General features: G+C 45.2%; 1 protein-coding gene across 1 annotated transcript in view; it reads left to right on the top strand.

Annotated features, from left to right (window-relative positions):
• LOC147668858 (unconventional myosin-XVIIIb-like) overlaps positions 1 to 26,276 on the top strand; it is a gene marked incomplete at its 3' end in the record, with an annotated part of 694,293 nt that overhangs the window by 130,744 nt on the left and 537,273 nt on the right. The window lies entirely within an intron of this gene.

Below are 26,276 nucleotides of genomic sequence, written 5' to 3' on the forward strand. Positions count from 1 at the left end.
CCTTCAGGTGTGCTAACAATCTGGATGTAAGCAACCCTGAAATGTAATGTTACAAAGCTACTGACTTATGATATTGCAGCACCTAGTGAAGATTACGCTCTTTTGCTGTTTAATATCTTTAATAGATATTAAAGATATGACTGTTGGCAGAGGTGGGAAAGAAGGGGTCAATAACAAGATTATCTTTATCTTAAATGAGATATTGAGGGCACTTCATAGCTTAAAAAAGGTAAAGCCCCTGGATTTAGCAAAATACCAGGAGGCCTCTGAACCACTTATCTGGGGGTATATTTTAAACTGCTTTGTTAGTGCCATAGCTAAATGGGTAGATATACCAGTTGCATGGAATGATACCGAAGTGATACCAATTTATAAGATGGGGGACCAGGGCAAATTTCAGGCCAGTAATCTTGATTGATTATTCTCAAAAGTTATTTTGCATACAGCTGCTGATGAGGTCCAAACATGGATGAAAGAGGAGCAGGTGTTATTCCCTCCACAGGTGGGCTTCCGTGCCAATATAAATACTGCTGCTCAAGTATTTCAATTTCTACGTATACTGTTTAAATGTATGGTCCTAAAGAAAGAGAACCAATATGTAGTGTTCGTATATCTATGTGTAGCTTTTGCAGCCCTGCTGCTGATCACAGTTATCGTCCTTTGCTGCACTTATTGTTTATTTTAAACATTGTATTGTCCTGCCGAGATCGTGTGCCCGTGTTTGCTGTCCTGTGCTTATTTTAAACATTGTATTGTCCTGCCGAGATCGTGTGCCCGTGTTTGCTGTCCTGTGCTTATTTTAAACATTGTATTATCCTGCCGAGATCGTGTGCCCGTGTTTGCTGCCCTTTGCTGCATTATTTGTATTTGTGCTCCTGCATTAGCTGCTCCCTGCTTTGGCATTGTGCCTGCTTTGGCATTGTGTGGCCGCCCGCGTAGTTCTTTGATCGGTTTCACCCGACCCGGTCGGCGCTTCCGCCCCAGCCACCATTGCTGTTGTTGTTGTTGTTGGCCAGAGCCCGCCCCCTCCACCACGCACCCGCCTCCCAGCTGCTCCTCCCTCCCACTAAACTACATAGCCTCCACTTCGGACATCGTAGCGCTGTGTCCGTCCTGACTTGGTCAGTTACGGTCGCTCCCTCCTGCCCCCGCTCTCTCCTGCCTCAAGCTGGGTATCGTTGCGCAGCCCTGCTGCTGATCACAGTTATCGTCCTTTGCTGCACTTATTGTTTATTTTAAACATTGTATTGTCCTGCCGAGATCGTGTGCCCGTGTTTGCTGTCCTGTGCTTATTTTAAACATTGTATTGTCCTGCCGAGATCGTGTGCCCGTGTTTGCTGTCCTGTGCTTATTTTAAACATTGTATTATCCTGCCGAGATCGTGTGCCCGTGTTTGCTGCCCTTTGCTGCATTATTTGTATTTGTGCTCCTGCATTAGCTGCTCCCTGCTTTGGCATTGTGCCTGCTTTGGCATTGTGTGGCCGCCCGCGTAGTTCTTTGATCGGTTTCACCCGACCCGGTCGGCGCTTCCGCCCCAGCCGCCATTGCTGTTGTTGTTGTTGTTGGCCAGAGCCCGCCCCCTCCACCACGCACCCGCCTCCCAGCTGCTCCTCCCTCGCCCCTTCCCCCTCCCACTTATGACAGTTGCTCTTGCGCGCAGCGTTCACGCGCAGCGTCCGCGCCCAATCCGCGCCGAAGGTGCGCCAAAGGTAAGCCCGTCTACGCCCGTCCGCGCCTGGACCGCGCCCAGCGCCAGACCCCCTGCCCCTCGCACTGCCCAGCCCCCCCGCGTTACCTACGATGCCGCCACCCTCCTAGCCCTTAACCCCGGTCGCGCCCCCTACTGCATCCAAGCCGCTCCAGGACGCACCCATGGACCGTTCTCCTGCCCCTCCTGCAAATTCAGCGGTACCGTCAACATCTCCGCTCCGACCACACCACAGATTCCCGACCCCAACCACCTAGAATGCATCCTTCTCAACACCCGCTCGGTCCACAGGCACGCCATTGACCTTTGGAACCTACTAGACGCCATCTCTCCTGACGTCGCCTTCCTAACGGAAACATGGATGAACGCCTCCTCCGCCCCTGACATCGCCATCGCTATCCCTGACGACTATAAGATTACACGCAAAGACCGCACCGACCAAACAGGAGGAGGAATCGCTATCGTCCACAAGAAATCAATCCGCATCTCAACCAGCTCGGACGCCAACCTCGCCAACTCCGAACACCTCCACTTCCAGATCCACATCGACCCCAAGACCACACTCAGAGGCACCCTCCTCTACAGACCACCAGGACCCCGCGCAAAATTCAGTGAAGACATCACGGACTTCATCACCCCACACGCGCTCCCCTCCAAAGACTACATCCTCCTGGGAGACCTCAACTTCCACCTTGAGAAGATCAACGACCGCAACACTGCCACCCTCTTAGACAACCTCGCCAACCTCGGACTTAAACAACTGGTCACTTCCCCCACCCACATCGCAGGTCACACACTCGACCCCATCTTCACCTCTAGCAACCATGTCTCTTTCAACCACACTACGGAGCTCCTCTGGACTGACCACAGCTGCGTCCACTTCACCTACAACAAGCCGAAACCCATCATCCACCTCCAACCAACTCTACAAAGAAACTGGAACAAAATCACCACGGAACAGATCTCCTCATCGCTCCTTCAAACCTCCCCAGCCCTCTCTTCTGACGCCAACGAAGCCGCCTCCAACCTCACCCTTTGGTTATCCAACACCGCAGACACCTTAGCACCACTGAAAAAACGCCTACACAAAATCAAGAAGGCCTCATGGTTCAACGAGGACCTCAAGAAATCCAAGAAACTATGCCGCTCCCTTGAAAAGGCCTGGAAAAAAGACTCATCCACCAGCAACAAGGACGCCTTCAAAAACGCCATCCGTACTCACCACCAACTGATCCGAAAAGCCAAAAAAACAGCATTCAAGGATCGACTCGACAACAACGCCCACAACAGCAAGGAACTTTTCAACATCGTCAAGGAATTTTCCAACCCCTCGGCCAACTCCAACGACATCACCCCCTCTCAAACTCTCTGCGACTCCCTAGCCTCTTTTTTCCACAACAAGATTGCTGACATCCACAACAGCTTTGACAACCAACCCGGAAGCCAACCCACCCTACCATCAGCTGACTATCTTCCCCCCGTTAACACCCTCAACGCCTGGAACCCAATCACCACTGAGGACACCATCCGCCTGATGAATTCCATCCACTCTGGATCCCCCACAGACCCATGCCCTCACCACATCTTCAACAAAGCAGACTCCGTCATAGCTCCGCACCTCCGAGACGTCATCAACTGCTCCTTCAACTCCGCTACCTTCCCAGAAGACTGGAAACACGCTGAACTCACCGCACTTCTGAAAAAACCAACAGCAGACCCCACCGAACTCAAAAACTACCGCCCCATCTCACTTCTTCCATTCCCGGCCAAAGTCATCGAGAAAGCTGTCAACAACCAGCTCGCCGCCTTCCTCGAAGCCAACAAATCCCTCGACTCCTCACAATCTGGCTTCCGAGCAAAACACAGCACTGAGACCGCCCTCATCGCAGCAACAGACGACATTCGAACTCTACTGGACAATGGAGACACAGTCGCCCTCATCCTCCTCGACCTCTCTGCAGCCTTCGACACAGTCTGCCACAGCACCCTTTTACAGCGCCTCAAAAACATCGGAATCCAAGGAAAGGCACTGGAATGGATCACCTCGTTCCTCTCCGGAAGAACCCAGAGAGTCCGCCTCCCACCATTCAAGTCCGAGGCCTCTGAAATCATCTGCGGCGTACCACAAGGATCCTCACTCAGCCCCACCCTCTTCAACGTATACATGAGCCCCCTCGCGACCATCGCCCGCCAACACAACCTCAACATCATCTCTTACGCGGATGACACTCAACTGATCCTTTCTCTCACCAAGGACCCCAGCACCGCCAAAACTAACCTACACGAAGGAATGAAAGAAGTCGCCGAATGGATGAAACAAAGCCGTCTGAAACTGAACTCAGACAAAACAGAAGTCCTCATCTTAGGTAAATCCCCCTCTGCTTGGGACGACTCCTGGTGGCCGGAAGCCCTCGGAAAAGCACCCATCCCGACAGACCACGCACGGAACCTTGGCGTCATCCTGGACTCTTCACTTTCAATGAACAGACAAGTCAGCGCCGTATCCTCATCCTGCTTCAACATCCTTCGCATGCTCAGAAAAACATTTCGCTGGATCCCCACCGAAACAAGGAAAACAGTCACCCATGCTCTGGTCACGAGCCGACTGGACTACGGAAACACCCTCTACGCAGGTACCACCGCCAAACTACAGAAGAAACTACAACGAATCCAAAACGCCTCAGCCAGGCTCATATTAGACATCCCACGCAACAAACACATCTCTGGTCACCTTAAAGACCTCCACTGGCTACCCGTCAATAAGAGGATCACTTTCCGACTGCTTACCCACGCACACAAATCACTCTACGACATCGGACCAGATTGCCTCAACTCTCGACTGTCCTTCTACACCCCCCCCGCCAACTTCGATCTTCCAGCCAAGCATTCGCCACTGTCCCTCGCATCAACAAAACCACCATGGGAGGCAGATCCTTCTCATACCTGGCTGCCAAAACATGGAACTCACTCCCCGCTTACCTTCGCCTCACCCAGAATCACCTAGCGTTCAGAAAACAACTTAAAACGTGGATATTTGACAAATAACCCCCCTCCCCTCCCCAAGCGCCTTGAAACCCTCTGGGTATGTAGTGCGCTATATAAATTTTATGACTTGACTTGACTTGACTTGACTTGACCTTATACCCAGAGAGAAACTATGGCCAGCAATTGATAACTTGAGGATGCTAACCCATTTTTTATATTTTATAAATCAGCTCTAAAGTGATAACAATGCCCAGTTGAGGTGGGAAAGAAATGGCGAACTAACTAACGCATCAGTGTAAAATAGGAGTCCCGCAAGGATGTGTATTAGCTCTATTAATGGGCTCATCAAGATATTCTTTGATTGCAATGACAACCCACCAAACTGGCAGACCTTAGTGTACCAGCTTTGCTCTTCGCAGATGACATGCTACTGACATCAAAGACACCCATGAGGCGGCAACATTTACTTAACCAGTTTGTAGTGGGTTGCAAAAGGGATGGCCTGGCGATTATTGTGTCTAAATTAAAGTTTATGACTTTTAATCCACTTAGGACATTCACAAGAAGAGTTAAGCTATGGACAACCTACCTAGATCAAGTAAATTACTTTGAATATTTAGAAATAAGACCTGCTAAAACACTTACAATGGCTCCCCAGGTAACTAAGAGTCAGTTGGCTCTACAACATGCAGGTTCAAATATAGTAAAAGAGTTAAAAACTCAAACTATAGTCCAACTACACCAGCTCTGGATATTTACCGCACAAGAGGTCTGTGTGCAGTGCATTATGGAGCAGAAACCTGGAGGTTAAACCACAAGGGGGATTTGAGAGAGTAGAAAATAACTGTATAAGATCAGTACTCATGTTCACTCAGAACACCCCTTTGACACAAATGCATTTAGACCTTGGCCTTAAAGTGCACGTGGCAGCTTTTAATCCACTGGCCTAATTGCTTAGGGTTTGAACTAACAATTTCCCATTACCGCTGAGACAATCGTGTAGGAAAGTAAAATTATTAGTTAAAATGGGGCGCCTACCTTGGATCAAGTTTGTCAAAACTTGGTTTTCTAGGTTAGGAATGACTGAATTATGGGATAAACCCAAGCAAATCACAAAGAACACTCTGGAATGTCGGAAGGGCAGCTTTTGGAAGAATATATGTGACAGATGGCTGCACAGAAACAAAGCTGGTGTGATAACACTGAGGTTTCCAGATTATAAGGGCACTATGAAGTTTGAATAATTCTTGGATAGAATTGGGCCACCTAAAGCCAGATCCATTTTTCTAAAATTTATGTGCGGAAATCTGCCGGTAAACAAATTCTGTAGTAGATGAAGGGATTATCACACGCAGCTATAATTCCCCGCTTGTGGGGTGAGCACTGAAGCTGACATGGATAATTCCAATTTACGGCACCCTATATCACATAGGAGGGATGCAATCAGGATATTGAAAAGCGACAATATTGAGTGGTTAGTTTTTTGAGATGTCATCTGTATGCCTGGCAATTGCGATGCAACATAATGAAGCAGGATACAAGATTTAGGGCCAGATGTGGGAAAGCAAATACCGGTCGGTAACGGCCGATTTCGGCCGTTACCGACCGGTATTTGGAGTTTGGGATGTAGGGCCATGTCAAGATACCGATTCGGTAAATTTACTGAATCTGTAGCTTGACATCTAGGTAGCACTGTAATCAGTGCTACAGGGGTTTAAGAATTCGTTATTTACCACCAACTAGAAGTTGGTGGTAAATAATGAAAACACTTTAAAAAGCATTTTTTTGTCATGTGCACCCATGCACAATTGAGGGGTGCAACAAGGTGTCAAAGTGACACCCTGCCACCCTTCTATGTTTCCCCCAATTAGCGAATCGGTATTTACCAATTCGGTAATTAAATTGGTAAAATTACCTACATCCCGATTGCCAGTTCTTAAATACCGAATCGGTATGATTCGGTATTTTAGAATCGGTAATCTGGGATTACCTACATCGGGCCCTTAGACATGTATATTAAGTAGGGCTCGCAGTTTTATGCTATTTATTTTTTTAACATTTACATCTGTATTTAGCAATATTTATTTTTTTGCCACCTTATTTGTACTTATCCATAGTTATTCTGCGTTTTGAGAATAGAAGTGGTGATATCTCGTATATTTCCACATTTATTTGACATGCAATCAAACTTTGGTGCCTGTCTGGTTTTAGCACATTACACAGCAAAATATAATAAAATAATAAACCCACATGAAAAACAATTAGCATAATAGCATATATACCTGTTGAGACATGCAGGAAAGTATGCAGATCTCATTCCGCATTCTCACTCCCCATGGTGATAATATGTACAGCTATTGGACTGAAATTAATTCATCTTGGCATGGAGAGTCATTCAAAAGAAGCCAAATTATCTATATTTTTCCACTTCTAAAAATAAATACAGGCAGGAAACACAATGTTTTCTTTATGTATTTATCAATAAAATTCAGTAAAAAGGGAAACCGGGAGCCCTAATATAAAGTACGTTTTAAGGTACATTTTAGCTGGGAGGAACCCTTAGGAGTGAGCTCCTTAGAAAATAATCATACTTTTTGGCACTTTATTGTAAAATGCACTTTATTGCTCAAAGCACTTTAAGTGATTCAATTATGTTGTTCTAGTTCTATATGTATAGTACAACCACAAGTGTCACATTTGAATGAATTCTGCTGTGCCAACGACCTTGTGTGTAGTATAAAACTCTGGCACATATCAGTGATGACAGTTTTTAAACAACGTTGTTTTTAAATGGCTGTACTTATCTTAATATTCTGAATTTTATATTACGAATGTCAAGGGCCATTGCTTCAGGGTAAGCTGCTCGGTTTTAACAGTATTCCCATGACATTTTAATGTCAAGCACTTTTTGATTTATGTTTACATGACCTGTATGCAGTACTGAAAATAATCAAGTGGAGGCTGTGAATAGCCTTGGTCTTCTGATGTAATTGCACTTTCCACATTAAGATTAACAGTTTGTTATATATGTTCTGCATCTGGATGAATAAGTGTGTTGACCATGAATGATGACAATGTTGATCCTAGTTGCAAATGCAATTTAAATTTAGGGCTATGTTTTTAGGAATTGTTATTATTTATCAACAATGTGCATGCTTTTATGGTTTTTTTCTAAACCAAATGAACTATATATAAAGTGTAATATGCTATCCTTTATTACCATTTGTAAGTTTTTTAATCTTGACTCACCAGACGAAGCCTTGATTAGGTCATGATGTCCTTCCCCTCCCTCTGCAGTGGAAATAGATAGCATTATAGACTGCACCTTTGCACGTCACATTGGAGAGCCCTCCTGACCTTCAGGAGGCTTGTTTCCCCGTGTAAGATGTTGCTCACAGCCTAGAAAGCAATACCAGTATTTCTCTAAGTCAATTTTTGCTGTTCTTTGGTAATAAAATCAAATGTAACCTCTACACAGTAATAATAAATGTATGACTATGAATTTATTAGTACTGTTAGTCTAAATAACGTGTTATTGGGCCACATTAGTTTTCAACTTGTTTAGGGTGTTGCTGGCATCTCTGCCTGTGGTTCAGGGGCCTTGCCTTCATGTAGGAATTCGTATCCACAGAATCTTGGGACGCTGGTCCCTTCTTCATGTTAGCCATTAATATTATAATTCTGTTATTTCAACAAATAACCAGAAATAATTAGATTGTATGTCATTGTTTGATTGACATGGTTCTGCTTGATCTTCCTACAAAAAGAAGCCAACAGCAACCCTAGGGTGTCAACTGTGGTTCTCTCTCTGCTCAAAGACTTTGGCCAATTTAGGATTGCTCAACTGGGAGAGAACTAGCAGCTGTACAGCAAGCTCTGTGGATATTTTAACCTTCACAGAGTGGTCTCTGCTCTACTGACCCAGACTGACAACATGGCCTACTTGTACTATTTTAGTGCTGCAAAATCAACTGTTGCTACCTGTTTCAGAATCTTAAAGATTGGACAGTGGATGTCCTTCTCTGATGACCCCATCCAGTTTCCTTGATCAAGATTACTCATTCAGATTTGTTTGTCACCCTTTTGCCTAGTGAAGTGGTACTACATGTACCCAGGGCCTGTAAATTAAATGCGACTGTTGGGCCTGCAGAAGCTTTTGTGCAACCCACCTAAGTAGCCCTTTAAAGATGTATCAGGCCTGCCAGTGCTGCTTGTGTGTGCAGTTTTAAGTTTAACTGCCATTCAACAGGCTTAACCCGTCCTTTTTTAATACATTTAAGTTACCCCAAGTGTTTTGCCCGAAACAGCCCAGGGGGCATGTCCTTTTAAGTTTTACAAGTCTTGGGAGTGAAACACTCTTGCATTTGTTTTTCTCTACTGCAAGACCTATAACTGCCATAGGATAACATTGGATTACCTTATTATAATTAATCAATGATAACTTTCAATTTGAAGCAGTAGGAGAGTCGAGTTTGGTATCTATGGAATTGTATTTTAAAACTCTCTTTGACTGTAAAATTGGACTTGAAGTCCGGATTCTGAAAATGACACTTTTTAGAAAGTTGTCCTAACCTTTTGGCGCCTGTAGCCTTCATCCTGGATCTTATGACTAGGTGTAGGTAGCAATTGGTCTTTGTTTATTGCTCCCAGACATTGAGACCAAGGGGGAATAGGTGGTGCGGGAACTCTAGAAGCTTCTCCTACTTCAAACCTGGGACCAAGTATAAATATTAAGCCCTCAGACCCAAATCTTCAGTGCACATCTGAACCTGTGGAAGACTCAGAAGGACTACTGGGCTGCTCTATTGCAAGAGGTACCGATACTCTGCTGCCCCACTACTCTGCTGCGCAGATGCCTGAGAAAGAAGGACTGGACCTGCATCTTGAGCCCATGACCACCAGAGTGGGTCCAAGGTCTAGTTGGCTGACCTCCTTATATGAACCTCAGGAACAGAAAAGGGTCCAACTCCCTTGTACCCAGCACTTGACTCTGTCTGAGTTGTGCCCTCCAAGTGATGCCACCTCAGTTCTGGGCCCCTGGAAGTGTGCCTGAAGGTGCCCTGCCAGCATATTTGTGCACCAAGCAGAACGGACTCAGCGCAACACATCACAACCTCACATTGGAACCACTGCTGCACGATGCATACTTGAAGCAGGACTCTCCAGCTCTTCGGACCCGCTGATACATGACGCATCCTCAGCGCAGGACCTCATATCGTGATTCCACAGCTCCTTGGAATCACCACTGCACAACGCATCCTTAACACAGGAAATCATATTGCAACCTCGCACCTCTGCTGAACCAATTCTGCCTGATGCATCCTCGATGCAGTAGCTCTGAGATGTTGCTGAGAAATGTATCCTCGACACAGGACCTTGCAACACTACACAGCCCAGATTTGAGGTACTTTGATCAGCGGGCCTAACTTGGTCCCTATATCCTGCCAGTGATCCATTGTGGTCAGTCTGAACCTGTGACTTTGTCCTGGCCAGTGTGATCAGATAACCAAGGTTGGCGCTATGCGATTTTAAGCACTATTTTTACTTAAACTTTTACAATTTGTATTACTCCGTGTTTACTAATTGGATTTTTTGTTCTTTTTATGTAAATTAATTTATTACACTTTACTCTATTTTCCTAAATTGGTGTTGGATTTTGCTTGTGTCGTGTTTTCACTTTAAGACTGTTTGAAGTGTTGCATAAATGTGTTTGACCATGACAAGAATTGTCATTGCTGCTTTAATGTTTGTACCCCATCAATCAGTAAGCAAATTTCCTACTGAGAATTCTTGCACTAATTCCATCTTCTGTGAGGTATCCAGCCCTGCATACTATTCAGATACTCCAGGTAACAGTTTGGCTCTTTTGAAGGCCAGTACTTCAGTGACTAAGTTAACAAATTCGTTTTCAAGGGCCAGGAATCTTATTATCGTATAACCACTATTGAGCACCTTACCTGAATGCTGTATGATAAAGTATTACACTCTTGAGCCTGTGAAGGAGCTTAGTCCTAGAGTTTTGCATTGCTTCCACAAAGAGTTGTCTGTTGCTATTCTCAATGTTTAGTGGTCAACCACTAGGACTTTAAAATAACCTGAAGAATGTTTGAAGGACTTGAGGCCTCCAGCCCTGCTCTGTTTAAAGGCTGGTCTTTGGCATGTCTCATTCCCAAATCTCCAATGCCTTTCTATGATATTGCTTTGGTTCTTCATGCATCACAGGTTTCTTCATTTAAGCCTTTGGAAGAACTTATCGTGAAATGTCTTTCTCTCACACTTTTTTTCTCATATCTATCAACTCTGTCAAACATCTGGGAGAACTAAAGTCATTACTTTGAGTCCCCTCATACCTCAGGTTGTTACCTGAGACAGTAGTTCTCAGGCTAGGCCTAGTGGTGTAACAAAGGCCCCCCGGCCCCCACGTAGCGGGCCCCCTCAGCACATAACCCTGATGTGATAGCTCCTGACTAATTGACCCTCAATGTTGTTTGCAGGTTTCGTTACGCTAGTGGTTGGTCCCTACTATTTAAAAGAAAAATCCATCTGATCAGAAACGCAACCAGGAGGTTTTTCTTCCCTCTGTTTTTCCAGTTCCAGTTTCAGAGGGTGATCTCTAGGTACCTTAGCAGGATAGCTGACTTTGCCACTGTTATTCCTTCTTAATCAGATTATGGTTTAACAAGAAGGGTCTTAATCCTCCCTTTTCTTCTCCTACCACGTGTCAGTTCTGTTATATCAATAGCATTTTCTGAGGAGCAATCTGCTTCTCCTCCTTGTATTCAGTAGAGATCCACAAGGGGGCTGTGTACTTTAAGTCCAAATTCCAGGATGTTTTTGTGCCAGATATCAACAGGGATGTCTCTTGGGTAGCTCCTTAAAATGTCATCCTTCGTTACAGTTCCCAACCCAGGTGAGCAGTAGTGGAGAGCTGGAGGTTGGTTCCATATGTTGCTACTTTTTGTTGAGTGTTTATTTTGAATCTTTGATTACGGTGAACAGACAAAATATCGACTCCAAAATATCGACTGGACATAATATCGAGTTTTAAATATAGACTGGACAAAATATCGACTGGACATAATATCGACTACAAAAATATCGTTTTTCAGGTAAGTGAAGTAATATCGACTGTATAAAATATAGATAGCAAAAATATCGAGTTGTTAATAATATATAATATTTTATAGTGTATTTTTATGTAATATGTGTGAAAAGTGTGTATTAATGTTATAAAATATTTTATTAAATGTATTTTGTTTTTTTAATAATTGCGTTATGTAATTCTGTAGCGGGTTGTGGGTTTATAGGGGAATAGGGTGGGAAGTAATTTAATAATAATTAATTAATTAATATATGTTTGTAAATATTTATAATTAATAATTAATTGATAATTAATAATAATTAGTTAATTAATTAATATAATTTTGTACATATTTTGAATTAGTAATTAATTGGTAATTGATTAATTGTAATTAGTTAATTACATTAATTAGAGTACATTTAAATATATATAATTTTGTGTTATTGTTAAGTAATTAATTGGGAAAAAATAATATTAATTATTAAAATAATTACAGCTAATGTGCTAATATATTTACTTTATTGTTATTGTTAATTAATAATTATTTGGTAATTAAATAATATTGATACATTTGGGGTAAACGAGTATTTTTAGGGTTCAGGGTCAGTTTTTAGTTTTTGGGTAAAGGGGCATTTTTAGGGTTCAGGGTCAGTTTTCAGTTTTTGGGTAAAGGGGCATTTTTAGGGTTCAGGGTCAGTTTTCAGTTTTTGGGTAAAGGGGCATTTTTTGAGTTCAGGGTCAGTTTTCAGTTTTTGGGTAAAGGGGCATTTTTAGGGTTCAGGGTCAGTTTTCAGTTTTTGGGTAAAGGGGCATTTTTAGGGTTCAGGGTCAGTTTTTAGTTTTTGGGTAAAGGGGCATTTTTAGGGTTCAGGGTCAGTTTTTAGTTTTTGGGTAAAGGGGCATTTTTAGGGTTCAGGGTCAGTTTTGGGTTTTTGGGTAAAGGGGTATTTTTAGGGTTCAGGGTCAGTTTTGGGTTTTTGGGTAAAGGGGTATATTTTAGGGTTCAGGGTCAACAAATAAGATTGTAAAAAATTATTTTTATTATTTTCATTTATTATTTAATTATTATAATTTAATTTAAGTATTTTTAAGTATATGTTAGTAATTAAAATTTAATATTAATTTAATTTAACACTGTTTTTAATAAAGTCGATATTTTTTACATCTATATTATTGTTAACGATATTTTGTACTCGATATTTTTGTACTTACCTGTTTGTAGATAGAAAGTCGATATTTTGTCTGTCGATATTTTGGCAACGATATTTTTGCAGGTCGATATTTTGGCAGTCTATATTATTTCAGTGATCCTTTGATTACATTCCCTACATGTTCGCAGTATCTAGTCTCACCTGCAGTTTGTTTCAGTATGCACATATATCCCGTCAGGTGCCTTTTGAATTGGCAGATCCCAACGTAGTAATTAAGGGGGTGAGGAAGTGGCCCCAAGAGGTAATGCCACAATTAATTGTCTGTAAACTTTACTACTTCTGAGGCCATCTTTCTAACCCCATTACTTAGAATCCTGCCCCTTCTACCCAGTATTCTTGTATTGGATATGATTCATTGGCTTGGAGATTACAGGTAATAATTTGGGAGTGTATACCTTTTACGTTGTCCACCGCAAATAGGCGTGGTTTAAAAATGAGACTCTTAGCAATCTTTTTTTGAAGATCAAAATCTTCAGGTAGTAAGAAATGGAACGAAAAAGCTGGCACCTGAAGGAACAAACAGCCAGATGCATCAACAGATGGAATTGTGATTCCTAAATAGCGATTTTTAAGGAATCGCTATTTAGGAATCGCAAAAGCCAATGCATGTAGGAAACGCTAAAAAAATTGCGATTCCTACACATTCCTTAATTGTGTCTCACAAATTGCGAATCGCAATTAAGGAATACCTCCGCATTCCACCTCCTCTAGGCCCATAGGAATAAATGGGAAGACATTCTCAATTTGCGATTCTCAATTAGAGAATCGCAAATTTAGAATGTAATTTCAAGGGTGCCAGGGTGTCAAAAGGACACCCTGTTGCACCCCTGAAATTGATCTGTGCACATATGTTGTGCACACACATGCCCTAAGGGCATGTGTGTGCGCAACATGAAACTTTGAAAAATGCACAAAAGTGCATTTTTCAAAGTTTTTGCAAATTACCATCAAGTGTAACTTCATAGTAATTTGCTACTCCTATTAGCGAAATCGCTAATTTTTTTACTTTTATGCATTGTATTTAAGGAATCTCAATTTGGGATTCCTTAAATGCAATCGCAATTTAAGGAATCTCAATTTAGAGATTCCTTAAATTGCGATTTTTGCATTTGGGATGATGCATCCCAAATGCAAAAATACCGGTCGCAAAGGGGCAGATTCTGAGAATCTGCCCGTTTGCAACCGGTTTTTAAGTTGATGCATCTGGGTGAAAGATTCCAGATTAGCGACTAAGGCATTAATGTAGATGAAAGCCTCCATTGAGCAAAGCATTTTGGAACTTTCTAGACTCTTGTTGTCTTAACTATACTAGAGTTCTTTTTTTATTTTTCTTGATTAAGATGTTTTGTTTCCATTTTCAAATGTCAATAGACTGTCTTAAATGCTCAATAGATAGTTGTATCAGCCGCTGCTGCGGCAGGTAAGAGTGTTGGGTTGGCTGGGGAGGGGGGGATTTCGAGAGATGACCAGAAGGGAAAATGAAGTAAATAATGAATATCGCCTCATGGTCGTCTCTCGAAATCCCCCCCAGCTGACCCCACTGCTCTTCCCTGCAGCGCCCGTGGCTGAGTTGTATTAAGTACAGAGCTGGTCGTCCCAGTGTCTGTCTGTTGCACGAGTACAGTCTGTATGCCTTTAACAGCTTAGAAGCTAATTAGATCAAAGAAACAAATTATATCTTTTTACCTTGGTCTTGCTCGTTTTGTGATTCAACAGTATTATAAAAAGTCTTTAACCAAGGAAAATAATAATACTGCTCCCCAACAAGGAGGGTACCCAACCTCATGGGAGAGAATAGTTGAACTGCTATTAGCAGGGACCCCTGCACCTAGAATGTAACAGTACATCTGGTTGGGCTTTAATACCTCATCTATTGCTAAAGGTAAGTGAATGGAACCTTTCTCTTGGGGTACTTTGTCAACCATCTACAATCATGAATTGTGGTTGACAAGGTCAGGCAGGAAAAAAGGGTATGGGCTGGCCATTGTTTGATGGAGGAATAAGGAAGGTAGAGTGGGGGATGGGGGTTGACATAAAGTAGCATCTCCAACTTGATCTGTCAGATACATAGTTGTTTTGACACTTTGCTGGCAAACATAAGATTTCACCTACTATGTATCTGAAGAAAATGTTATGTACTAGGGACCTTTCCTGTGAATGTTCTGGATCCATGGCACTGAACTAACCTGCTTGTGTTAGTTAGTTGGATAGAAGCTCATGGGGCTAGGTGTCTCTCAGCAGTTCATAGATGTGTGTTGCTCTTATTGCGCTCGTGTGGTGCTTCCAGGGCCGCCTCAGGTTCCATCTCAGTATATTCTTGTATGTTTAGGTAGTGCAGGTTGAACGTAATATTTAAGGCACTGCACCCATAATCGGCCAGAGAGCTCAATTTGTTAATGGAATCCATATATTATGATTTTTGTGCCTGTCTAACTTGCTCCGACGTCCATCCCATGAGGGAGGGTATGTTACCTGTAAGCAAATGTCTAAGAATGTAGACTTTCACTTTGGTGAGGGTCGTGGCCAGACATTTCATCTACTGTGATATAATATTATCAATATATGTCATGTTGTGCAACATCATCAGTGATGATAAGGGTTGTAAAGAGCAGTCACTAGTCTGACCAAGAAAATGACACACGGCAGCCAGTATGCAGGTGTGGGCAAGGCCATGTGATGTGTTGCACCTCTAGATAGTGGTTAATAAAGTTTTCATTTACAGTATCGGCATTGCAGAACTGTTTAATAAATACAAAAGATAAAGTGTATGAACTCACATGAGGTCCTTCATTCCTGTCTCGTCTTGCTTCACTGGCTGTATGGTATCTATTCCTGTCGGTATTTGTGCCACTAGACATCATCTCATTCTCTACACTTAGCTGCCAGGTGGTTAACTATTTGCATTGACGTACCAACCTCTCAAGTTGCTCTTCCCCACTCCTACAGTTGAGCAATCTTGTGCATTCATTCCTCCTTAAGGACCTGGGTCCGTGTGCCACTGACCGTACCCACAGGTCATTCCACTGTTCTGATGACTTCAGTCTCTTCTAAATTTCAGATCATCCCAGATTTTTGCAGACATTTTCTGTCCCAAGCAGTTCAAGAAGTCTTTATTCGATTAATTCATCATAAAAGACATAAATACAAAATACACAATAACATATATAAAACCAGTATTAAATCATTGACATCGAGTTGACTTCGTGCAGAACTATACAAAGATTTAAAAAGATGTTGAACATGACCATATTCCACAGTATATACAAGATTTAAACGTTCTCTGCTAATTTTGTTTGATAAACCTACATCTGATCACCCAAGCCCAACCAAGAAACTTGGCAACCCCCACAACAATGAGCGGATCCAGATTGGTTTTTAACAATCTCAAGGCCTCAGCAGCCGATCGAGTGCCTAATTGACTACATACTGGTTTAAGCCACTTGGTTCTGGGGGCAGAGTATAGGGGGCACACAAACAAAAGGTGAGACAGACTTTCCCCAGAACCCTGACAGTTTGCACAAAACCCCAAACTATCAGTTCCCCACTTATTGGTGAAGTCCCCTATAGGGAGTGAACCACATCTAAATTGAAAAAAGAGTTTGCGGTCCAGCGTTTTGGTAATGATTTCCCAATACCTTTCTAACCTGGGTAGATCTTTGTGTACCATAAATAGTCCTGAAAGACTGCTTGGGCTCGTTTTTGAGAAAATATTGTACGTCACCCAATCCCAGTAACATTTTTTAAGCTCATTTTTAGATGGAAATTTGGCTACCTCGGGGGATGACCACAACTCAGAAGGCCCATAGATAGAAGAGTGGCCTTAAGATCTCTAAACCATCCGATTTTTAAGGCTCCAGGAATATTTTTTACCTCCAGACATGCTTCTGCGTAGTGGTGTAGATCTGGCGATGTCCACAGGCGTCGCCAGAATGATAACGGTCGGTATTTCGCATAATCGACCACCGAGTGGCACCCCAGGTCGAATAGTAGGGGGATTAAAGGAGTTGACTGAGGCAGACCAGTTACCATCCTTAGAAACTTGTTTTGGACATGTTTCAAGGATTCCAAGTTGCTTCCACCCCATAGCTCTGCGCCATATAACACCGCTGATAAAACCTTTCCTCCATAGATCTTCATCAGCGGCGACATAGGCTTCGTAAATGAGCCTTTATGTTCCTTGATCAAGACTCCGCCCAACTGTTGGTGTTTCAGGGTCATGAGCTCGATCTGGTGGGTCCAGCTTAAAGTGTCACTGAAGGTAACTCCCAGATAGGTGAAGTGCTTGGTCTGCTCTAAGGGGGTATTCCCCATTGCAACTCTAGCCTTGACCTGTTTGTGCCCCCTCATAACCATGAATTTGGTCTTGGCTACGTTCACCTCCAGCTCATGTTCGCTACAGAAACTCTCAAACCTCGACAGTGCAAGCTGGAGGCCCTGTCTGGTTCGCGAAATCAGGAGAGTGTCGTCAGCGAACATGAGCAGTGGGATTTTCATGCCAGCCAAACTTGGAGCATCTGTGGGAAAGCCATCAAAGTACTTGATGACTCTATTAATGTATAGAGAAAACAGGGTTGGTGCCAAAACACATCCCTGTCTGACACCTTTCGACACAGGGAAGTTCTTAGTCACCTCTCCAGGTTTGCCCCATCTTACAAAGGCATAAGTCTCTGCGTGGAGGTTAACTATGATGCGGACCAAAGAGGGAGGCATACCCATTTCTAGAAGGCAGTTCCAGAGCCCAGCCCTCGGAACGAGGTCAAACGCAGACCGAAGGTCTACGAATGCCGCAAATAAGTTACCTTTACCCAGGGTGACCGTCTTCCAGTGTAATAGCATAAAACGGAAAGCCTGATCCAGGGTGCTTACATGGGGTCTAAACCCTGCTTGGAGAGGGGTAAGTACATTATATTCCTCAATCCAAGCCTGGACCCTGGAAAGGACAAGACGAGAAACTATCTTTTGTACCGCATCAATAAGGCTGATCGGCCGGTAGTTGGATGGTACCGACCGATCACCCTTCTTAAAGATGGGCAGAATCTCGGCACCAGCCCATGAATCGGGTACCTTGGCGCCCCTAGCCAACGTGTTTGCCAAGTGCAGTAGATATGGTACCCATAAGTCTTGGTCCTGTTGAAAAATATCTGCTGGGATGCAGTCCGGACCGGGTGCTTTGCCCCTAGGGATGGTATTCAGGACGTTTTCAACCTCTTTGGCCGAGAACACAAGGGTATCAAAGGTCAGTGGCCAACCAATGGGAGCTTCCCCCTCCCTGAGACACCTAAACTGTTCCTCGAAGTGGGACACCCATTTTTGTTGATCGACAGAAGCAGGGCTAGGTCGATCATCCTGGGGCTTACCCCATTTGAGGAGATGCCAAAATTGCGTGAGGTTCCTAGAGCCGCAGGCCTCAACAAGGAGAGCCCAGCGCTCTTCATCCCAGGCGGCTTTAGCCCGCCGTTTGGCTTCATTGTAAGCCTTCCTGCAAGATTTGATTAGGGCTGGTTTCCTAGATTTTAATGCTTTGAACAGGTTTGAATGGGATTTGTCACACTCTTCATCAAACCAGTTCGCAGGATTCCTCGGCTTCCCAGAGCCCTTTTTGGCTACGACTTTAATGAATAGTGTCTTTAGGGATACAAACAGGCTGGCATGAATGTCAGAAATTTTGGGGGATGTTTGGTTCAGGTCGTCACATTTCTCAAGTTCTCTTAGGGAGTCAGAAACCAGGGATCTTATTTTAATGCGTGCGTTCACGTCTACGGCAACCTTTGGCCAACGAACCCTCCTCATATCATTAGTTATTACCAGGGCCTCCTGTACGAGATTGGAGTGACGCACAGAGGGCCCGGCAAAGCTGAAATCCTTCAGTTCTGCTATGAGTGGTTCGTGATCACTTTCAGGCCGTGGTCTGATTGTCATATCCGTTACTAGGGGCCACATGGTTGCATCGACTAAAATATAATCGATACGACTACTATGCCTGCCATTGAAGAATGTTGGGTTGCCCAATCTATCCGATCTAGTACGACCGTTTAGGGCACGCAGTCCCCAATTCAGACATAGGCCTTTGATGAAAGTGGCGCATTGGGACCACTTAGTAATCGGAGGTAGCTCAAGTTGTGGAATGCCCCATGTCATATCCTCGACCTCAGTTAGCATCCCATCCTCCCCGCTTAGAGGTTCGAAACAGGTATTAAAATCACCCATAACCACCACATGGCCCCCTTGTTGTATGGAGCCAAGAAATTCATCTAAAAGTGTTAGGGTGGATGATACACGACCACCCGGTGTTCCTCTAGCATATACATTAAACAACAAAATATCCAGCCCACTATTAAATTTCATGCTAACTATGAGGATATCAGGACAGTCGATATAAATTTCCTTTACAGAGACCCCTACTGTTTGGCGAACCCAAACAGTGAGGCCCCCCATGGCCCTGCCTCTTTGACCTCTAACTGCGGGTTTGTTCAAACTCAGAAAACCTGGGAAAAAAAACGGAAGGGTTGACCATGTCTCCTGAAAAGACCAAACGTCACCTTGGCGGATGAAGTCAGCCCAGTCAGGTATACATATGCAGGAATCTGTACCCGCCACATTCCAACATCCCAAAGTAGTACCCTTAACACAAGCTTGAACACACGGGACTATTACATCTGCAGGAGGGGGTTCACAGGGATGAGGGGAACTTTCTTCAGATGGGGGTACCTCAACAAGCACCCCTTCCCTTGTCGTGCTACATAACCCAACCTGAGTTGCTTGTACTGCAAAAGAACCTGTGGGAGAAACAACCTTAGAATGCAGTGTGTCATGAGACGGTGGTGATATGACCCGCTCACTTGGGTAAACTGAACTTCCTTCCTCACAACACTGGAGTGGGACTTTGGAACTTGCAACATTACGTGGGAGGATACACGGGGCCGCTCCCACACATGAATTAAACAGGTCGACGTTGCTTTTCTCTCTTGTTTGCCAATCATTAGACGACAGCCCAGAGAGAGGGTCATATAAGTTTCTCAGTGGAATGTTCCACAGGTCTTTGGGATGGGAGGGCCTATTGGAATAAGAATACGCTGGAAATAAGCTGGGAGGCTGCTGTAACTGTGTAAAGGCTGGTGTTGAGGGAGTCAAGGGATACGGGGGATTATTTGAAAAAGGCAGTTCCAAAAGTGTTGGAGGACCAGAGGGCTGGATGAATGGCTTAGCCCAGCCCGGCGTTTGTACAGGGCAGTTGTAAGTAGATTGGATGTACGAGCGATACAGCGCCTCAGGGTTAAAGTGGGGTACATGGAAACTTGATGTGAAGTTGGACCATTTGGGGGGATTTTTAGATTTGTTAGTTCTACCAGGGGGACGTCTGTTTGAGTTAATCAAAGTTTCAGGGTAGAAATAACTTAGATTCCTTGTGGAAATCCCTCCCTCGTTGTTCCCCACATACCAGTCTGTAAGATGAGATACAACCCTGTGGTCCCTGAAATTGATGATCACAATGTCCCCCTCAATATCCTTGGGGCGCACCCCAACCCACTGACATCTTCTGACCGTGACGATATCCCCGTTAAGGTTCGGAGGAAGGGGTCTGTTTGTTTTTAGCCAGAAGATGACTTTGTTTTTTAAACTATCGTCATTTTCTCTGTCCCCTTCCTGAACTGGTGGCACACCTGTCATAACTATAACGAAGTTTAATGAGTCTGGCGGCAAGTCTACATTTCTCTTTGACGGTAAGAGATTCTTCTTTTTACAGTTTACGCCAGCGGATTTGCCCATCCCTTTCTTTGTCTGCGGAGCTGCTCCCTTAGCCATTGGTTTGCTAGCTACCACACTTGGGTTAACTGACGCGGGGGGTTGTGTTAGTGTGGATTTCGCAACCACTGTCGGTGCTTTGTTTGAAATGGTAACTGATTTGGTGGTATTGGTGGTGAGTGCTTTAGTGGTAGTAGAGGTGGAATGGCTGGTAGTTTTAGATGGTTTGCCAGCAGCAAGAGATTGGCCTACTGGGTTAGAGGAGGGGCCCTTGTTCCTGTCTATGCCAGTGGTATGTGATGATTCAATGGTCGCCACAAGGCGATCCAATTTTTCACCCATAGACCTTACACGTTCTAGCAGGGGGAGCATGTATGATTTGATAAGCTTCTCCAAGATATCAAGGGTCACTTCACTTACCCCTAAGGTTACTAACTCTGGAGTTACTAACTCTGGGGATGCATGCTCGCCTGCGTCTGAGGGGAGAGGCTCTACTGTGGGAGGTGGACCTGACTCACTATTTGGGTTGGGTTTTGGTGGTGGTGGGGTCTGGCAACTACGCCCTTTCCTTTTTACCCCCCCTTTCTCCTTTTCTTCCTTGGTGGGGAGTGAACTACCCTTGTAGCTTTGTCGGACGTAGGTCCTGGCTTTAATCCACTCGTCTCTGGAATGGTCTCTCCTGGGACAATACAAACCAGAGACATGTTGGACAGCATAGGGGATGGATCTACTTCCCTGATGTGTAACTCAGGGATGTATGTTTCAATTATACTTGAGTGATTGATAGGGGGACAAACCAGCTGACCTCCGCAGGAAGCACTACTACAGGGCGGGGAGATAGCAGGAAACCTGAATATACTAGGGGTAAGATTAAGATCAGTCATGTCGGCATCAATAACGCTCAAACCTTGGGCGGGAAGATCCTTAGAGCTATTAAGGACTGGCAGTGGGTTATTCTTTAACTGCTCAATTGAGCGTCTACGCTCTGCTCTCCTTTCGGCAAGAAGTAAGTCCATATCAACCTCCTTTGCAGATTTCTTTAAAAAATTATCTAGGGGACCCAGAACAGAGACACTCACACCTGGCGGAGCAGAGTGGCTCATGTTAACGATGAATAAATCAGAATAGTGGAGCTTGAAGTAATGGCTAGAAAACAGTGCTAGCAATCCCAAATATAAAAGTACTTAGTCACAGCTTACTGCGAGTAAAATGAAAATAACCTGGCCCAGCCCGGCCTCCTGCGGCCCCGGACGGCCACAGACAGTCCTGCCCTTGTCCCGGGCTTCTCCCGGCGCCCACCCGCGCACTCCCGTGCAGCGGGATTGACCACTCCTCTTAAAGGTATACTAGGGTCACCTAGGGGGCGGGGCCGGCAGGGAGAGGAGCCCAGCTGGAAACGGGCGCGCGGGGACTCCTGGATCGTGGAGTCCACCCGCTCTACCCTCGCAGCCCTGCCGGTGTCCAGGTGAAGCCCCTTGCAATCAGTCAGCAGCCGCTTGAGACCGCGAAGCGGGATCCGCGCAGCGGGTCCGGCGAGCAGCAGCGGCTCAGCAGGCTGGATGAGAAGATGCAGAGGTGCGTGGCGTGGCTTCCAAGTAAGATTACCGCCGATGGAAGGGCAGGAAGCCTCTTAAGAATTGCTGAGTTGGGGGCGGGGCCGGCAGGGAGAGGAGCCCAGCTGGAAACGGGCGCGCGGGGACTCCTGGATCGTGGAGTCCACCCGCTCTACCCTCGCAGCCCTGCCGGTGTCCAGGTGAAGCCCCTTGCAATCAGTCAGCAGCCGCTTGAGACCGCGAAGCGGGACCCGCGCAGCGGGTCCGGCGAGCAGCAGCAGCTCAGCAGGCTGGATGAGAAGATGCAGAAGTGCGTGGCGTGGCTTCCAAGTAAGATTACCGCCGATGGAAGGGCAGGAAGCCTCTTAAGAATTGCTGAGTTGGGGGCGGGGCCGGCAGGGAGAGGAGCCCAGCTGGAAACGGGCGCGCGGGGACTCCTGGATCGTGGAGTCCACCCGCTCTACCCTCGCAGCCCTGCCGGTGTCCAGGTGAAGCCCCTTGCAATCAGTCAGCTTGAGACCGCGAAGCGGGACCCGCGCAGCGGCTCAGCAGGCTGGATGAGAAGATGCAGAAGTGCGTGGCGTGGCTTCCAAGTAAGATTACCGCCAATGGAAGGGCAGGAAGCCTCTTAAGAATTGCTGAGTTGGGGGCGGGCCGGCAGGGAGAGGAGCCCAGCTGGAAACGGGCGCGCGGGGACTCCTGGATCGTGGAGTCCACCCGCTCTACCCTCGCAGCCCTGCCGGTGTCCAGGTGAAGCCCCTTGCAATCAGTCAGCAGCCGCTTGAGACCGCGAAGCGGGACCCGCGCAGCGGGTCCGGCGAGCAGCAGCGGCTCAGCAGGCTGGATGAGAAGATGCAGAAGTGCGTGGCGTGGCTTCCAAGTAAGATTACCGCCGATGGAAGGGCAGGAAGCCTCTTAAGAATTGCTGAGTTGGGGGCGGGGCCGGCAGGGAGAGGAGCCCAGCTGGAAACGGGCGCGCGGGGACTCCTGGATCGTGGAGTCCACCCGCTCTACCCTCGCAGCCCTGCCGGTGTCCAGGTGAAGCCCCTTGCAATCAGTCAGCAGCCGCTTGAGACCGCGAAGCGGGACCCGCGCAGCGGGTCCGGCAAGCAGCAGCGGCTCAGCAGGCTGGATGAGAAGATGCAGAAGTGCGTGGCGTGGCTTCCAAGTAAGATTACCGCCGATGGAAGGGCAGGAAGCCTCTTAAGAATTGTGAGTTGGGGGCGGGGCCGGCAGGGAGAGGAGCCCAGCTGGAAACGGGCGCGCGGGGACTCCTGGATCGTGGAGTCCACCCGCTCTACCCTCGCAGCCCTGCCGGTGTCCAGGTGAAGCCCCTTGCAATCAGTCAGCAGCCGCTTGAGACCGCGAAGCGGGACCCGCGCAGCGGGTCCGGCGAGCAGCAGCGGCTCAGCAGGCTGGATGAGAAGATGCAGAAGTGCGTGGCGTGGCTTCCAAGTAAGATTACCCCTAGATAGTGATTAATAAAGTTTTCATTTACAGTATCGCCATTGCAGAACTGTTTAACAAATACAAAAGATAAAGTGCATGAACTCACATGAGGTCCTTCATTCCTGTCTGGTCCTGCTTCACTGGCTGTATGGTATCTATTCCTGTCGGTATTTGTGCCACTAGACATCATCTCATTCTCTACACTTAGCTGCCAGGTGGTTAACTATTTGCATTGACGTACCAACCTCTCAAGTTGCTCTTCCCCACTCCTACAGTTGAGCAATCTTGTGCATTCATTCCTCCTTAAGGACCTGGGTCCGTGTGCCACTGACCGTACCCACAGGTCATTCCACTGTTCTGATGACTTCAGTCTCTTCTAAATTTCAGATCATCCCAGATTTTTGCAGACATTTTCTGTCCCAAGCATAATTGCTTATGCCCTCATGGTGCCCCATACATTCACTTCGGGGATCGACATGTCATCAACCACAGTAATATGACTCAAATTGTTGAGGTGCAATTGTTTACATGAACATAAGTATTTCAGATTGTATGTGGCATGACCATTATGTTTTCACTGTAGTCACGTAGAGGAATGTCTGAGCTTAAAACCCTTGGGTCTCCCTTCTTTTGGAAAATATACACACAGCCAGTATGCAGGTGTCGGCAAGACCATGTGATTTGTACTTAGGGGACTTTGCACCTCTAGCTAGTGTATACTAATGTTTTCTTTAACAGTATTGTCATTTCAGCACAGCTCAGTAAAAGCAAAAGTTAAAGTGCATGCACTCACATATTTACTGACAGAACCGGCCCGCACCAGCCATGGCACATGATGAAACACGCACAGAGAAAAACACATCTGGTTACAGATGGAGAAATGAAACATATACAATATGCATTGGCTCTAATTGGAAAGGCTGCAACATTTCCTGCTTACAAGCAATGACACAATGTAAGCAGGGCCTCTGCAATTCTAAGGCCGCTGAATTTTCGCATAATTATGGGTATGCCTCATTTGTTACTTAATTATATAATTCATCCTCTGCAGCATAATCTGCAAATTTTTACAAACAAAATTGTTTCCAGCCCAAACAGTTCATAAATTACTAAAAAAAAAAAACACTGCAACACGTGTTGCCGTGCAGGGGAAGGCCCTTTGCAAAAGTTGACTGGTCACCTTTCTGTGGTGCAACCGATGATTAGACGGTGTAAAACAAGTGTAAAAATGACAAAATAAGGAAGTAATAGTAATACAAAACGTGCTGCATTATGCTGCATAATTGTCTTTTTATTGTCACATAATGTAATCAGCCCTGCTGCATAATTTTATTCTTCCTGCTGCATAAAATTCAGTGACCCTGAATATAAGTTGAATCTCATTGAAGGGTAGATTACATTTTGCAAGTTGCACCCACGCCCCCTTAACTGCCCACTCCCACTGTTAATACTACCTCTCCCATCACTAGTCTGCAATAAAGAGAGACAGACAACAGCACAGATTTGAATATACTGCAGCACAGAGCTTTGGTGTCTGCTGCAGAAAAATCTGCTTCTTATAAAAGGTCTGCTAAATATTCCTGAGTAATAAAATTCGCTATGAAATGAATTATACATTACAACAGCCATCCTTCCGCAAGCTTCCCCGGAATGTGAGCAAATTCAGTTAAGACCTCGCGAATTAATAGGACATATTTGACAGTTGGAAAAGGTCAATATTATTAGAAAACGGGGGAGGCAGATCGAGGATGCCTACTCAGCACTGCGTGAGGAGCTTCTTATTGAAACTCAGCGCTATAGGTAGTGCATAGCGTTCGAATGCGTGCAGTGAATGTAAGTAGCTTAGCCGTAACTGTCACTTTTTGAATATTTATTCATGCGTTCACGGCGTTAGAAATCGGATGGTCTCCAGATGAAGGCAAAATATAGCACAGTCTGACAGAAAAAAAAGTAAGACATCGAACGCTGGTCCTGGAGCTGGAAAAGAGTGTTTCTTTACTCTAATCTGTGAAGCAAACACGTGCATACAGAAAACCGAATACAGGGTCTGAAAAACAGTTCAGGGCTATGAAACAGCAAAGCCACCAATTCTAAGATGTTTTACCGATGAGTTGACGTATAACCACTTTAATCGAAAATCTATCTCTTGAGGGGTAATGTCTCTGTGGGACAGAAAGGTACAGGGGAGCAATTCCCTCTCACATCCCCCCAGCCAGATTCCCTGACAATATTTCTATTGAATGCATAGTTGGTATTATGCAGACACTAACACATAAATATTCAAGGTGTGCTTATTTTTCCGACAATTGAGCTGATTCACAAAGGTATGTACGCAGCTGCGGTGCGTGCGGGTAACAGCGGTGGTGCCACGTTGAGGGGGCTCCGTCTTCCATCATTCTGAATTTACATTTAGGACCAAATCTACCTTCTTTATGCCTGGCAGGAATTCACCAAGTATTGAGGTCTCTGCTATGGTTACTCTTATTCAAGGGGTTAACAAAGACGTTCCAAGGTGTGGCTCGAATAGCTACCCTTTGATTGGTGGT

The sequence above is a fragment of the Lissotriton vulgaris genome, unplaced genomic scaffold (genome assembly GCF_964263255.1).
Source record: "Lissotriton vulgaris unplaced genomic scaffold, aLisVul1.2 SCAFFOLD_1224, whole genome shotgun sequence".
Lineage (NCBI taxonomy): Eukaryota > Metazoa > Chordata > Amphibia > Caudata > Salamandridae > Lissotriton > Lissotriton vulgaris.